Raw genomic sequence first — 16,219 nt, forward strand, 5'->3', positions numbered from 1 at the left:
GAGCTGCTCATTTCGTTTGCCACCATGAGATGGTAGCCTCTCAATGATTAAACTTGGTTGCGTGTCTATTCCATTTAGTTTGGATTTACACTCCAAAAATAATTCTAAAAACACCTAATCCATATATACATTCTCAAATACAACTAAAAAAAATTAAAAATAAAATAATTCCTACCATTATCCTCTACCACATATCACCACTATCACCAACCACTGTCATTACCCCCTCCCCACCCCTCTCTTTCTTCTTCCTCCCTCATCCTTCCTCGCCTTCCTTTCTTCTACATCTACAAAACCCTCCCCTTCCCTTGCAAAAGTAGAAAAGGATCCGAGAAGGGGAGAGGATATGGCGGTAGTTGGTGGTTGTGGGTCGTGTTGGATGATTTTTTTTAATCTTTAAAATTTAAAAAAATGCCAACAAACAACTATAAAAACAAATTTTCATATACACCACCATTACAGCAAAATTTTTAAAAAACAGCCCAAAATTACTTAATCCATACGGATTAATTTTGATGTTGCTGTAATTGTTATTGTTAGTATTTTATTTGACGAGGAACAAGCATACATGGTGGTTCTGGGTTGGTTTTCGCCTTAAATACAGCCTTCGCTTGGCCTCCATCTGGCTCATAGCCCTCCCAACTCATTTTTTTTTAAAAAAAGTCATAAAAGAGTGGTGTAATTGATATGAAGAAGACGCCAGCCAGTACTAATAGGGAGCACAATCATCAGATTTTACCAAATTGAAAAAAAAAAGAAGGAAAAATCAATAATTCCCGGATGCAAATTTATGCCTCGCATAATTATTTCTTGACATTTTGGTAATTGGGCCAAAGCCTGGTCGAACCTTTTTTGGCAGTGAATATCATGCTTGACTCTTTCTAGTAGGAAACGAATTGGGGAATAGGTGCGTGATAAAGAGCTGTAAATTTGCTCCCAAAAAAAGTAGTAGAAACATTCCCTCCTCTCACTTTAATAATCCTATTTTTGTTTTTTATTTGTTCCAAATTATAATTCACTTTTTAATTAAAGAATAAAATTATCTTTTAATTTCTCTAAAATATTCTTCCCACTTTAACAGTTATATTTTCCTTTTTCAACTATCCCAAATTATAATCTACTTTTTAATTGAAAAATATAATTATCTTTTAATTTCTCTAAAATATCTTTATTCAATGTAGATTGTTATTATTTTTAGTATAAATATAAATTGTTCCTTGACCATTAATTCCTTGACCATCAATTCAAGTTCCCATAAACAATTAATACAAATTTTCATAAATAATTAATATAAAGTTGTATTCTATTTAATATAAGAATATTTTTTAAAAAATAGCACCTATATTTATTTTTTCAACAAAATTAACTACTATTTTTTAAACTGTGTGAAAAATAAAAACTAAAACTACTAAAATGATACGAAACGAGTATAATATACCTAAACTATCGACCTGAACATTCCCGATGATAAAAACTTGGAAATGACATACTATGATTGATTGCTCGACTTGATGTGCAACTCACCCTTCTTATGAGATGAATCTCCAATTGCAACTAGGAGCAAAAAAGGTCCATATACCATTCCTAATAATCCAATAGGAATCTACACTACAAAGGCATTTTCAACATTAAATTAAAAAAAGAGCAGCAAGGCGGAAAATCTTGAATGCAAATAACAACCCCAAAGAGAAAAAAAAAAAAAGAAAAGAAAATGTAGCAGGGATTTGGGATTGGAGGAGCCTGGAAGAACTAGGAGGCATCAGTTTTAAAAAGCTCGAATTTGGAGCATCATCCATTGCAGTCAACCCGAAATACAAAGTTTTGTTCATCATCTGCCCCCAACAAAAGGGATTATTGTGGTACTCTTTACCATTGGAAAAAAAAATGCCAGCAAATAAAGTACACACTTGTCTCGACAAGTCCAATTCACATATTCAACAAGAAGTAGTTCAAATATTATGCAACAAGTCATGCACTTGACACTCACCAATTTCAAAAGCAAGTGAGCAAGAAATTCCTTTAAAGTTCCTCGTCGGAATTCCTGTCGAACCCCTCTTGAGCACTTGAAGAAATATTAACCAACCAATGGAAACAATTTTTGAAAGATAATTTTTTCACACACAATACAACATATAACAAGCATTTTTGCAGCCATTTGAGCAACAAAATTCGAAATTAAAGCAAGGGAACGAGACAGCAAAATTTTGGTCAGCCCCTCCCCTTGATTTCTTAAAGTTTTCTCTCCACTACCAAGCCAAATATCAAGCCATAACTCACAAGATTAGCAACCAACAAGCAAGAATTCTCAAATTCTCTACCTAGAAGTTCACCTCAAAGCCACTACCTAAGATATAAGGCAAGAAACAAGGGTTTTCTCAAATCCTTTAACTTAGGTTTTTGGTTAAGGTTTTCAAATCCTTGCAAAACAACCACTAACCATTACTAATTCTTGTAAAAATTAAAGATCAAAAGAGATGAACTTGTTACCTCTTCAAGTTTCTTGAACCCTAGTTGGAGACAAGTTTTTTTTCACCACAATCCACCAAAAACCTCCACAAGATAGTAACTTTCCTCTAGTTAGAACAATATCCAAAGGTCTTGAGGATTGGGTGTGGATCTTTGAGCAAGATTAAGGCAAAAAGTTGAAGATTTTCTCCCTTCTTCTTGAGCTCTAAATTCGGCCAAAGAGAGAGAAAGAATGAGGGAAGATGAGTTTTTGATTTGTGGTGTAAAGGTAAGAAGAAAAACTAGTCTTTTGTTTGGTGAGAAAGTCAATTTTGAATAGTTGTGTAATAGTGTCATGCACTACCAATTTCCTTCTTGTTTACTACACTTAAATATTAATCCTCCAAGGTAGTTCTTCTAATACTACAAATATTCATTCTTACTAGTCTAAAATTAATTTTCCAACTCTTCGATTAGTCGCGCCAATGCGACTTTTGAAAAATTTTGACACGTAAACGATAAAAGTATAATTTAAGTAAAAATCATGCTTAAATAATAAAATTAAATAGCACGAATGTAAATAATTTTAAAATAGGCCAAATTAAGAGTAAAAATATGAGTCCTCACATCCTCTCCCCCTTAAAAGAATTTCGTCCACGAAATTCATATCTTGATTCGGAATAGATTTGGATATTTCTCTCAAATCTCTTCTTCTACCTCCCAAGTTGCTTCTTCTATTCCGTGATTTCTCCATAGAACTTTTATTAAAGAGATTTGCTTATTTCTCAGTTCTTTCACCATGCGATCCAAAAGTTTCACTAATTTCTTCTCATAAGTTAGTGTCTCGTCAATCTCAATATTTTCTAATTGCAGTACATAAGAGGGATCTGGATGATACTTCTTGAGTATAAATACATGAAAAACATTATAGATTCGAAACAAATTCGGTGATAGTTCTAACTTATAGGCCACGTTTCTCACACGTTGGAGAATCTTATAGAGTCCTATAAATTTTAGTTGCAACTTCTTTTCTCTTCCTACTATCAACCTCGCTTTTAGAGGAATGATCTTGAGGAAAATTTAATCTCTAACTGCAAACTCCAAATCCTTCCTTCGATTATCTGCATAACTCTTTTAGCGGCTGTTTGAATCCTTTAGCGTATCATTTTCACCTTTTCGTACGCCTCCTCAATCCATGGTACTGCAGTTGGGTCTAAAATCTTTCTTTCGCTTATTTCATCCCAACAAATTGAAAATCTACACTACCGACCATAAAGAGCCTCATAAGGAGCCATTTGAATGGATGAATGGAAGCTATTATTACAAGCAAACTCCACCAATGTTAAGTACTTACTTCAACTTTCTCCAAAATCCAACCTACATGATCTCAACATATTCTCAAGAGTTTGAATTGTCCTCTCTGACTGTCCATCCGTCTGTGGGTAGTAGGTAGTACTAAAACTCAATTTAGTTCCTAACATTTTTTGCATCTTCTCCTAGAACCGAGAAACAAACCGAACGTTTTATTCGGACACAATACTCACTGGTATCCCATGTAATCTTATAATTTCATCCAAATATAGTTTAGCTAGTTTCTCCAGTGAGTACTTCATACTAATTGGCAGAAAAATGAATAGATTTGATCAATCTATCCACTATCACCCAAATGGCGTCATGACCTCTTTGTGTCCTTTGTAATCCAGATACACAATTCATGGTGATATTTTTCCATTTTCACTCGGGTATCTCCAAAAGTTGCAATAGGTCAGATGGTTTCTAATGCTCGACTTTAACCTATTGGCAAATCAAACATGTCTGGACAAATCTAGCAATTTTCTTCTTCATATTCTTCCACTAATACAAGATCTTCAAATCTTGGTACATTTTATTTCCTCTAAGATGTACCGTATATTTAGAACGGTGAGTTTCTTTCTAAGATTTTCTTTTTAACCCTTCATCCTTTGGCAGTACTATGCAATTTTGAAATCTTAGTACACCATTTAATCCCAAATTAAAATCTGATTTTTCCCTCTTTTTAACTTTCTCCAAACACTTTTGTACCTGTGAATCCTTCTCTTGTGCCTTCTTGATACGATCTAATAAAGTAGATTTCACAACAATGTTTCCAAAGATTACCTTTCATGATTCAAGACAAGGGTTCCAAACACTAACTTCTTCTAACAAGTGCAATTCTTTAATCATCAATCCATCCGCTTGTACTTTACGATTTAAAGCATCAGCTACCACATTAGTTTTTCTCGGGTGATAATTAATCGTACAATCATAATTCTCCAAAAATTCCACCCATCTACGTTGTTTCAAGTTTAACTCTTTTTGGGAAAACAAGTATTTAAGGCTCTTGTGATCTGTAAAAACCTCAAACGTCACCCCATATAAGTAATGTCTCCACTTCTTCAATGCAAACACCACTGCCACTAATTCCAAATCTTGAGTTGGATAATTTCTCTCGTGAGATTTTAATTTTGCGAGAAGCATATGCAATTACCCTCTCATTTTGCATCAATACACACCCCAAACCTTCTTTTGAAGTATCTGTGTAAATCACAAAACTATCTTTTTCATTATGTAAGGCTAAGACAGGTACTCTTGTCAATCGTCTCTTCAACTCTTGAAAATTTTTTTCACATTTAGAACTCCACATAAATTTTTCATTTTTCTTAATCAACTCAATTAGGGGATGGATCTGACTCCATTAGTTTAGAAAATGTGAATGCTCCTTATATTCTAAAATTTGGGCGTAGGACTAGAACTTTTGAGAGAAGAAAACCATCTTCCATTTTCTCGATTTTCGTGCCAAAAGTTAAGTATGGTACTTTCTTTTAGAACTGAGGGTTTTTGTCAAGATTTGACTCGAAAATAACTTTTGAATTCTCTTTGAGTATTATTTTATGATTTAGCGACAAAAACTCCTTTAACTTAATTCGAACTTGTGATCTTGAAAGTGAATAGCAAGAAAATATTTTTCTTATTAGTTTTGGTTGAGTACCTAAATAATCGTGATTGTACATGTTTCAGGTGGTCAAAAGAATCCTGAGGAGCTTGTCTGATCTCTCGCTTTGCTCTTGTTTTGCTCTTGACTCTTGGTGAGTGTCAAGTGCATGTTAAATGTTACCATAATTGAAATGATATTTGTACAAGTGCTATATGATACGTGAACTTGCCGATGCGAGAGTGTACTTTACTTCCCTCGTCCACTCTCTCTCTTGATTGAATGATACTTGTTAAATGAATGTATATGACTTGCACTTATACTCGAACATGTTTTACTCGTGAGCACTGAGCGGCAGCATGTACCACACCCTATTCGGGTGGGAAGTGCCTCTCATACAGACTCATAGCCATAAACAATTCTAAATCGATTGGAGCGTTATCTCATCAACTAATTATAATTGTGGAGACGCTCCAACCCAATGGTTAATCTTGTAACTCGAGCAGGCAAGGATTTGGTCAAGAAGTTTGGTGAACCTTGAAAAATAATATAGTTTGATCTTTTGAGATCTCGTTTGGCATACTCGAATAGTATTGTCACTACATGAATGTTTAATTTCGGATCCGAATGGACGTTATGTTGAATGGAGATAGTAAGTGAAACACTCCGTTCATGTTACGACTTGAGTTGACGGAGAGTCAACCCCAAATGACTTATATCGGTCGAGACGTGGAAATAACTCCTGAGAGCTCCAGTATCCTTTCATGTGTGTTTAATTTTTACTTATGCACTCAAATGAAATTTCATGTGAACGTTGCTTTCAAGTATATTATTTAATTAATTGGTGCTACTTGCTTACTTGCTTGATTTTCTTAACCTCATTGAGCGTTAGTTCATTCCTTTAAATTTGTTTTCCTTAACAGGTTTTGGAGGTGAAAGTTAGAAGTTCTAGACTAGCAACTTTTGGTTGAAACTAGTATGCTTTTGTATGTTATTAAAGACCGTTAAAGTGTAAATTTTGTTATACTTGGGTATTTTGAATTGTAATTGTAATGGTATACTTAAGAGTTTTGGAGTTGTATATTCTAAATATTTTTTAATTAAGTCTATGATTAATTGTGAGCCTTTATTAAGGTTGAATGAGCGCATAAGTCTTGACGAGAGTTAAACAGGCGTCCCGCTGATACTCTAGGATTCGCCCTAGGGAGAGGTGAAACAGACAAAACGACACCTCATATTTTGAACGTAAACTAACAGAATTTGTTAAATTTAACGAAAATGACGATCTCGACTATTAGACTCATCAAATTCTATTATGTTTACTGTTAAATTTATCGAATTTCGTTAAATTTTCTGTTAAATTTACTGGATTCCGTTAAATTTAACGAATTTTGTTAGTTTATAATTTAATTCAAAACATAAGATGTTGTTTTGTATGTTTTAAAATCACATGAAGTTTTTCTGTATATTAGGTATACCACAAGAGATTTTTTTATTTTTAACCCTAGAATAAATGGTAATCAACTTTTCCCCTATTTAACAAGTGTACAAATGGATAGTGTTCAATTTCTTTTCATTTCTTTTTTCTCTTTTTAATATGCTCCAGAACAAGAAAATTACACTAAATAATAATGACTCAAACAATCTAAAACATAGTACCCTGCTAAATTAGTACCAAATTGGAAGCACGAATCAATAAATACAGACATGCCCATTTACATTTACAAATTCACGGATAATTGATATTAGGTCAAAATTGGAAGCATAAAATGGATTAATCATTAGAAGTATAACAACTAAGGTTGCAAATAAATGAAACCGCTCGCGAGCCGTTCGAGTCAAAGTTATCGAACTCGAGTTGAACTCGAACTGGTCAAATTGAATTCGAACTCGAACTCTAGTTCAAAAATATTAAACTCGTTAGTTCATAAGTTGGCTCGCGAGTTCACGTGTGTATATATACATATATATATTACATATATATTCCTAATATTTTATTATTTTTTTTTAAAAAAATATTATTTTATTTATTTTTTAAAAAAATAAAATAATTATTTTTTATTTTTTCGAGTTCGAACTCGACTCGAATTCAAGTCAAACTTGAGTTCGAACTTTAAATTGATAGCTCGTTGAACTCGAGATCGAGTTCAAACTTACTAAAACTAAATCAAAACTCAATCGATTAGGCCAAAATTCGACTTGAGTCGACTCGTTTGCAACCCTAATAGCAACAAAGCACAAAAATTGAAGAATCTCATGTCTACAAAAAAGAAAAAGTACAGAAATGATACTCATCTAAAATTTTTCTCCTCGAAAAACCATTCACTTCAATTTTCTGATTTTTCTACTCTATCTAACTCTCTTGCTTTCTACCCCTCACCCCAACACAGACTTTTCTTCCTCTCTGTGTAAATAAAGCAAATCTTTTGCTATGAACCATGACGCAACATGCTTTCTTAAAGAAAGGGTAACAAGAGAACCTCCAAATGAACCATGTTGCAACATACTTTCTTGTAATTCTTCAATCTAAGCTATACTTTCTAACGAAGGGTGCAAACAAGTCGAACTTAATCGAGTAGCTCGCGAGTTTGCTCAGTCAAAACTCGAGCTTAATCGACCTTCGCATATATATGTTATTTTTAATTTTTTATTTATTAATATGAAATGTCTATTTTGTCTCTTGTTTAAAATTATATAAAATATAAATTTATATTTTTTAAGTTCGATTAGGCTTGATTGGATTTGATAAGCATACACTAGAACTCGGGTAGTGCAATATAAAATCGAGCTTTAGTTCGAGCTTAACTTTCACAAGCTCTAGTTCGAGTTTTTTAATTCAAGTCGAATTCGAGTAGTGCACTATTTGAATTCGACTCGACTCGACTCGATTACACCCCTATTTCTAACCACACCTTTTATGTCTCCAATTTATTTGACCAGAATACCACTTATTCAACATAAGATTTGTTGACTATCTTCCAATTTGTCTCAACCCCAGATTAATTTCAAATCCTGGTAACTCACTCCAGGTAACAAACCTGGATTAATTTCAAATCCTTAACACAATATGAGAATCCAACGAGATGCAAAATACTTGCTACAAGAGTCAAATTTTTACCTGCAAAGGGAAAAAACCCTGCACAATTCCACTTACTACTCACTTGGCTTGGCATATTCTGGCTATTCTTTGGCTTAAACCTTATAGACTGGTCAAAAACAGCCTCCAAATGAACTGTTGTGCAATATGCTTTTTTGTAATTCTTTAGGATTTCCAGAACCTGAATTCAAATTTTATTAACATTTTTTTTGTTTTTCCTGTTTATTTCACCAGAGCACAATTTATCTACCACCAATATTCAAAAACCAAAACAAACCGAACCATTTATTCCAAGTAACTCACCTATATTAAGATAGAATCCAACAAAATCTCGGAATCCAAAAAGATGTAATTCTGGTTCATGGTGTCCTATATTTGGCTGCAAAGCAACTAAACTTCGCACAAATCTACTAATTTCATACTAAACTTTTATGTTCATGTCACTCATTGCCATACGATAAACCTTGGTGCAATATACTTTCTTGTAATTCCAGGGATATCTAGAACCTAAGTTGCAGTTTCTAATTGACATTTTCTCTTTTCTCCAAAAACATCACTTATCTATCATTAAAGTCATTGACGACATTTCATATTTTTTACAAATCCAAATAGATTCCAAGTAACACACCTAGATTAATTAGAATCCAAACAAAATCTCAGAATTCAATAAGATGCGCATACACTCTGTTCCACCTGTCACCGATTTGAACACTCAAATCAAAAGTTAAATTGCATCCTCATTACAGAGTCCTCACTCTGCACAATTTGCTTAACTCTGGACAAAACAACGTCCAAATGAACCTTGGCGTAATATGCTTTCTAGTAATTCTTGTGATTTGAAGAACCTAAGTTCCAGTTTCTAATTAACCTTTCTTTTCTCCAAAACACTACTTATCTACCGTTAAAGTCATTGGCAACATTCCAAATTTTTAACAAACTCAAATAGATTCCAAGCAACTAACCTAGATTAATTATAATCCAACAAGATCTCAAAATCCAACGCGCATATACTTTATTCCACCTGTCACCCATTCGAATACTACAATTAAATGCTAAAGTGCAATATCATTAAGTTTCAGTTTCTAATTGACCTTTTTCGTTTCTCTGAGACACTACTTATCTACCACTAAAGTGATTGGCAACATTCCAGATTTTTAACAAAAATAGATTCCAAGCAACTAACCTAAATTAATTATAATGCAACAAAATCTCAAATCAAATGCGCATATACATTTTCCACCTGTCACCCATTTGAATACCACAAGTGCAATGTCATTAAGTAAGAGTCCAATAATTGCCTGCAAAGAACAAAACTCTGACAATTCACGTAACTTCTTACTAAGCCTAATATGTTCTGGTTACTCTAGCTTAAAACTTGTAGAATGGTCAAAAACAACCTCTCCAATGGACCTCGCTACAATGAGCTTTCTTGTAAATCTGGAATTTCTAGAAGCTTACTTTCAGATTCTAAAGACTATTTTTCTTTTCTACATTTATTTCACCACAATGCATCTTGCCTACCCCAAAATAATTGGTAATACTCCAGATCTTAACAAACCCATAGATAAAATCTCAAGTGACTGACCTAGATTAGATAGAATCCAAAAAAGATGCTATACTTAGTTCCTTGTGTCACCATCTAGACATTCAATTTAAATCCCAAAGTTCCTTGTGTCACGACCTTGTATATAAGTGCTATAATTGCCTGCAAAGGAACCAAACTCTTCAGAACACCAGCAAACTACTAACTAAACTTGGTATGTTTCGGTTACCCTTTGCCTTGAGCCTTGTAGAATGGCAAAAAAAAAAAAAAAACAAATGAACCTAGCTGCAATATGCTTGTAAATCTTAGGATTTGTCGAAGCTAAGTTTCTTTTCTAAATAACCTTTTTCCTTTTCATCATTTATTTAACCAGAACACTACTAATTGATCATGAATTTCATCGGCAATACACCAGATATTTAACAACCGACAAACAAATTTCAAGCCACAAATCTAAATTAGAAAGAATCCCAAAAGATGCAATACTTAGTTCCTCATGTTACCATATGGACAATCAATCTAAATCCTGAAGTGAAATGTAGTTGTATATGAGTCTCTAAATGCTTGCAAAGGAACCAAACTCCGCACAGCACCAGCAAACTCTAAACTTGGTATGTTCTGGTTACTCTGTCTTAAGCCTTGTAGAATGGTGAAAAACCACCACCAAATTGCCTTACTGCAATATTCTTCCTTGTAATATTTGGAATTTCTCAAACCTAAGTTTCTGTTCCAAATAACCTTTCTTCTTTTCTCCATTTATTTTACCAGAACACTAGTAATCCATCATAAAGTTCACTGGCGATACTCCAGATATTTGCCAACCTACAAATAAATCCCAACAACTCACTTCAATCAATTAGAATCTAACAAGATGCAAATATACATTGTTCTTCCTATCACCATTTGAATATTCAATAGATACCTAAAGTGCAAAATCTTTACATAAGAGTCCTGTGTATGCCTACAAAGGGCAAACTCTAGACAAATCTAAATACTACTTATCTCAATACCATGTTTTAGATTCTTAAACCTATTTTTGTAATCTCCATTTACTTCACCACAATAATACTTATTTACCATAAAATCAATGACAATACTCGAAATGTGTACAAACACAAGAAAAATCCCAAGTAATTCATCTAAATTAGTTAGAATCCAAAAAGATGCAGTACTTAGTTACTCGTGTCACCATCTTGACAAACCACAAGAAACCCTACTCCTACCTTGAAGTAGACGAAAATCATGCACATAGAACAAGAGAATGAAAGTGGACTTTTTAACAACAAAGCGCCCCCAGATGAATTCCCATTTAAAGTATCAAAGATCAATTAGTAGCAAATGAAAAGAAACCAAAGTACAATGATCAAGAAAGCAAGAAATCAAAAACAGAAAATCAAGAAACAAGTTTATCCAAAGAAACCTCAAGAAAGAAAAAATTGGGAGAAAATGGAGAACTCAGCAATAAGGCTAGAATCTATATAAACATCTAAAAGCAAACTTGGAGGGAAACGAGAGGCCAGTCATTTAAGATAGGCAGTAGGACTTTCATTCTGGAGTTCCTTATTGACAAAAGAGGGAAGATAAAAACAAGTAGAGACACTGTTGACTAGCAAATAGTATACTACCAAACCAACAACTGGGGAAACGACACTGAAATGAAAGTGAAATACGGGAACTGGAAAAGAGAGTTGCAGCTTGTGGTAAGTTATTTTTACCTTAGGAGACAACTTCACCATTTACAGTTTGCAACCCATCGAAAGAGTATCTACACCTCAAAATGAAGGCAGATGGTATACAAAGAAACCAAAAGCGGATCATGTGCACTGTCCCAAGTAAAAAAATCAAAGGCTAAGTGAGGGAAGCAACAATTTATTTCCATTTAACAACTAAAGAAATTATCATCAATTAATTCTAAGTCTTTAGCCACTGAGACAAGTCCCTGTTTTATTTTTGAGAATTTCCATCTAAGGATCAACATCAGTTAGGTATCATCCAAGATATAACAGAAAGGAATACCATCATTCAATAGGTAAACTAATACAGAAGATGCATGGGCATAACTGAAACTAAGCAACATGTCTTTCAATAAGAATTTCCAGCATAACCAAAGACAGGTGATGCAAAAACAAGCAAGAAAAGACAATGTATAATCCAATAGCATAAATAGACCGCGTGACAGAAAATCTAAAGTAAACTAATCAATGTTTTAAAAGTAAGCAATAAGTATTCACTAAAATTTTTTGCCCCGGATAATCTAGTTGCATGACTCAAAAACTCCAAGTGGTTTAAACATATGCCTTCTATCCCTCTGCGACTTACAAAAAAGGGACCCATAACCCATCAAATGAATAGGCATACGAGCTGGTATGCCTACAGAAATACTCAAATGCATCAGGACAGCTGATAAATTTTGAAAAATCAACTGTGTATTTCAGTAGGAATACCCCAATACATGTCAGGAAAGCAGTCTGTGAGGAACTTGGAAGCATGAAGGAAGCAGTAATGGCAGGTACTTGGGACTGCCAATGGCAATAGGATGATCAAAGAACCAAGTATTTGGTTACATCAAGAGCTCAGTGACAAACAAACTAAAAGGATGGAGAAACAAAATGCTGAGCTTAGCAGGGAAGGAAGTCCTGATAAAGTCAGTGATTTTGGCATATGGCCTGTTTTAAACTGCCTAAATGGACTATGCAAGGATATATGCAAGTGTATAGGGAATTTCTGGTAAAGAAGTAATCAGCAGGACAGGAAAATGCACTGGATAAGTTGGAGGAAATTATCTGAAATCAAAGGGAAGGGGAGACTGGGTTTCAGAGACTTAGAAGCTTTTAATGAAGCTTTACTTGCTAAGCAACTTTGGCAAATCATCTCTCACCCAAATCTGCTAATGAGTAAAGTGATCAAAGCAAAGTACCTAAAGGACACTAATGCTCTTGAAACTAATCCTCCTCAATCAACTTCATGGACATGGAAAAGCATACATAGTGCATGGAGATTGTTACAAAGAGGCCTTAGGAAAAGAGTAGGAGAAGGAAGCCAGGTGAACATATGGAAGGACAGATGGGTAATGGGATATAAAACAGGCAAAGTAACCACAAGATGCCCTCAAAACTGCCAGTTGCAAACTGTGAATCAGCTAATAAAAGATGGAAGATGGAATATAGACATCCTGCAGGAAATCTTCAATCAAGAGGGCAGAGAGTAAATAGCCAGCATGCCACTCAGTTTGTTCAAAAGACATGATAGGTTCTTCTGGAGCTTTTCAAAGTCTGGAGTTTACACAGTGAGGACAGGCTATGCAAATGCAGTGCAGGAAAGGAGCGATGAAAGAAGAAGAGAAAGCATAGAAGAGGAAACAAACTGGGAGATCAGAAAGCATAGCATCTGGAAACAACTTTGGAAACTAAACCTCAAACCCAAGCTGAAACACTGCATCTGGAAGTGCTCGCAGAATAGTTTAGCTGTTAAAGAAACAATCCACAATAGAACAGGCAAAGGAGACAAAATTTGCAGAGTGTGTGGAAAGGAAGTAGAAACGATGGAACACATGTTTTTTCAATGTCCAACTGCCCAAATAATGTGGAGATTAGAACCAGTGAGATAGGAAGGATTAAAGGATCTCTAAAACAACCTGTGGAGATGGTGCAAAGCAGTAGTTTAGACAGGGACAATGGTGCAGGGAATGGAACGGATCGACCTGACAGCAAACGGGTCAGTGTTCGAACAACAAAAAGGAGAAGCAAGAGAAATAATTCTAAAGGCACAACAAGAGTGGATTGAATTTGAAGAGGCAACAGAAAAAGAAAAAAGGGACAAAGAAGGAGGAGCAGGTCCAAATTAGGGAGAACAGTTGGGAGAGCCACCAAAAGAAGGAATCATCATAATCAATACGGATGTTTCTATCAATGCAAAAATGATCAGAACGGGAGAGGGAATAATAGTAAAGAACTGGACAAGAAACATCATAAGAGCAATCGGTGTAGTGGAAACAAAGAAGGGAGAAGCTCTAATGGAAGAAACTTTAACCATTAGAATGGCACTCCAAATGGCAAGACAAGCAGGTTGGAGGAAAATAGAATCACTATCAGACTGTAAAACAGCAATTGACCAGATCAAAACCAACAATGTGCAGGATGGTCATATCGCAACCATTCTGGAAGACATTGACGACCTAATTCAAGGTTTTGAAATAGGAACCATTTTGCACAGTCTATTTTGTACCTAGATTAGCTAATGTAGGAAGTCATAGGTTAGCACATTTTGCAACAAAGGTAGTTAATGACATGGAATGGGTAAACAACTTTCTAGTTCGGCTAATAGAAGCAGCCAACAATGATTGGAGGGTTGAGGCTCCTTTTTTTAATTGACCCTTGTATTTTCAAGTGTTAATATATACACCGATATTAACGTTTGTGAAAAAAAAAGAATAGGCATACGAGCAGATAAAATAAGCCATAAAGGACAGATGGAATAGTATTCAAACCACCGGGAGTTTGTGATTCAATCACCTATATTATCTAAGGCCAAAAAATCCAGTCAATCATCTACTGGTTTCTTTTTCATTTTTTTCTTCTGTCAGAATAGGTTTCAAGCATGATATAAACCTGTGCAAATAACTGGTGATCAATTTTATGCCATTTAACTTCTATAGAAATAACTGGCATTCAATTCCTTTTTGTCTTTTTTTTTGACTTTCAAAGTGCTTCAACATAAAACAAAGAATGTCTAGATCTCCCTTAAAACAGAACAAAATAGAGAGGCAGACAGAAAAATCAAAAGTGGGTCATGCATATTCTCATGAGTGAAAAATCAAAGCACAAATGAGGGAAAGCAACAATTTATTGCCATTCAACAACTAAAGAAACTCTCAGCAATCAATTCTAAGTCTTTAGTAACTGAGACAAGTCCATTTTCTTTTCTCTTTTTTTTGAGAATTTCCATCTAAGCAAATGCCATCATTCAATAGACAAGTTACTACAGAACATGCCTGGGCAGCATAACTGAAACTAAGCTAGATGTCTTTCAGTAAGTATTTCTAGCATAACCAAAGACAGCCGGTGCAAAAACAAGCAAGAAAAGATAAATTGTATAATTCAACAGTGTAAACAGACCACACGACAGAAAATCTAAAGTAAACTAATCAAAATGCTAAAAGTAAGCAAAAGTATTCACTAATATTTTTTGCCCTGGATAATCTAGTTGCATGACTCAAAAACTCCATGTGGTTTAGACATATACCTCCTATCCCTTTGCGGCTTACAAAAAAAGTACCCACAACCCATCAAATGAATAGGCATACGAGCAGATAAAATAAGCCATAAAGGACAGATGGAATAGTATTCAAACTACCAAGATCAAATAACTACTCTAATCCCTTCAAGCACGATAGAAACATGTACAAATAACTGGTGAACAATTTTATGCCATTTAACTTCTATAGAAATAACTGGTATTCAATTCATTTTTGTCTTTTTTTTTTATTTTCAAAGTGCTTCAACACAAAAACAAAGATTGTCTAGATCTTCCTTAAAACAGAACAAAATAGAGAGGCAGACAAAAATTTTTAAGACCTTCAGTTTCTAACATGTATAAACCAGACTAAAACAAATTAAATAAAACAGCAATCTACATGATCAGAACTCAATCGGAAGCAAGAATCCATAAATCTACAGCCACTTTATGCAAACCCATGTACAGTGAAAAATTCAAAAATAATTTGGCTTTAAGTCATAATCGATATCAAATAACAGATAAATCAATTATATGCAGCAAGAAAGCATAGAACTTGAGGAATTTCATCTCCAAGAAGGGGAAGGGGGGTAGAAATAGTAAAGAAATAATACTTATCTGAAAGTTTTTCTCTCAAAAATCTTTATTCACTGCTAGAAATGAAAGCAATTCTCTTCATACAAACCTTTCTGCTCACTCTCCCCCCTCTCTCACTTCTTTGAATTTTTTGAAATGGAGAATACAACTGCGAGCTTTATGTAGAGGCTACTGGGTGCTGGTAAATAGCTAATTTTCACTCACTAGTGAGGTCCAAATACCAACGGTGAACTCAGAAAGTTTGGTTTGGATGATTAGTTATCATAAATTGGTAACTTGGGTTGAATAGAAAATCATGCTGGAAAAGTTGAAATCCAATTGAGAGGTGTTTGTAGACAGTTGACATCGACTAATG

The 16,219-nt window shown here is 34.4% G+C and overlaps 1 non-coding gene across 1 annotated transcript; it reads right to left on the reverse strand.

Annotated features, from left to right (window-relative positions):
* Nucleotides 1–1,753: 1,753 nt before the first annotated feature.
* On the reverse strand, nt 1,754–1,838 carry LOC113697675 (small nucleolar RNA SNORD36). Its single transcript, XR_003449950.1, has one exon. It is a non-coding gene; the product is annotated as a small nucleolar RNA SNORD36 (small nucleolar RNA).
* Nucleotides 1,839–16,219: the final 14,381 nt, after the last annotated feature.

This window comes from Coffea arabica, chromosome 6e, assembly GCF_036785885.1.
Source record: "Coffea arabica cultivar ET-39 chromosome 6e, Coffea Arabica ET-39 HiFi, whole genome shotgun sequence".
NCBI classification, from domain to species: Eukaryota; Viridiplantae; Streptophyta; class Magnoliopsida; order Gentianales; family Rubiaceae; genus Coffea; species Coffea arabica.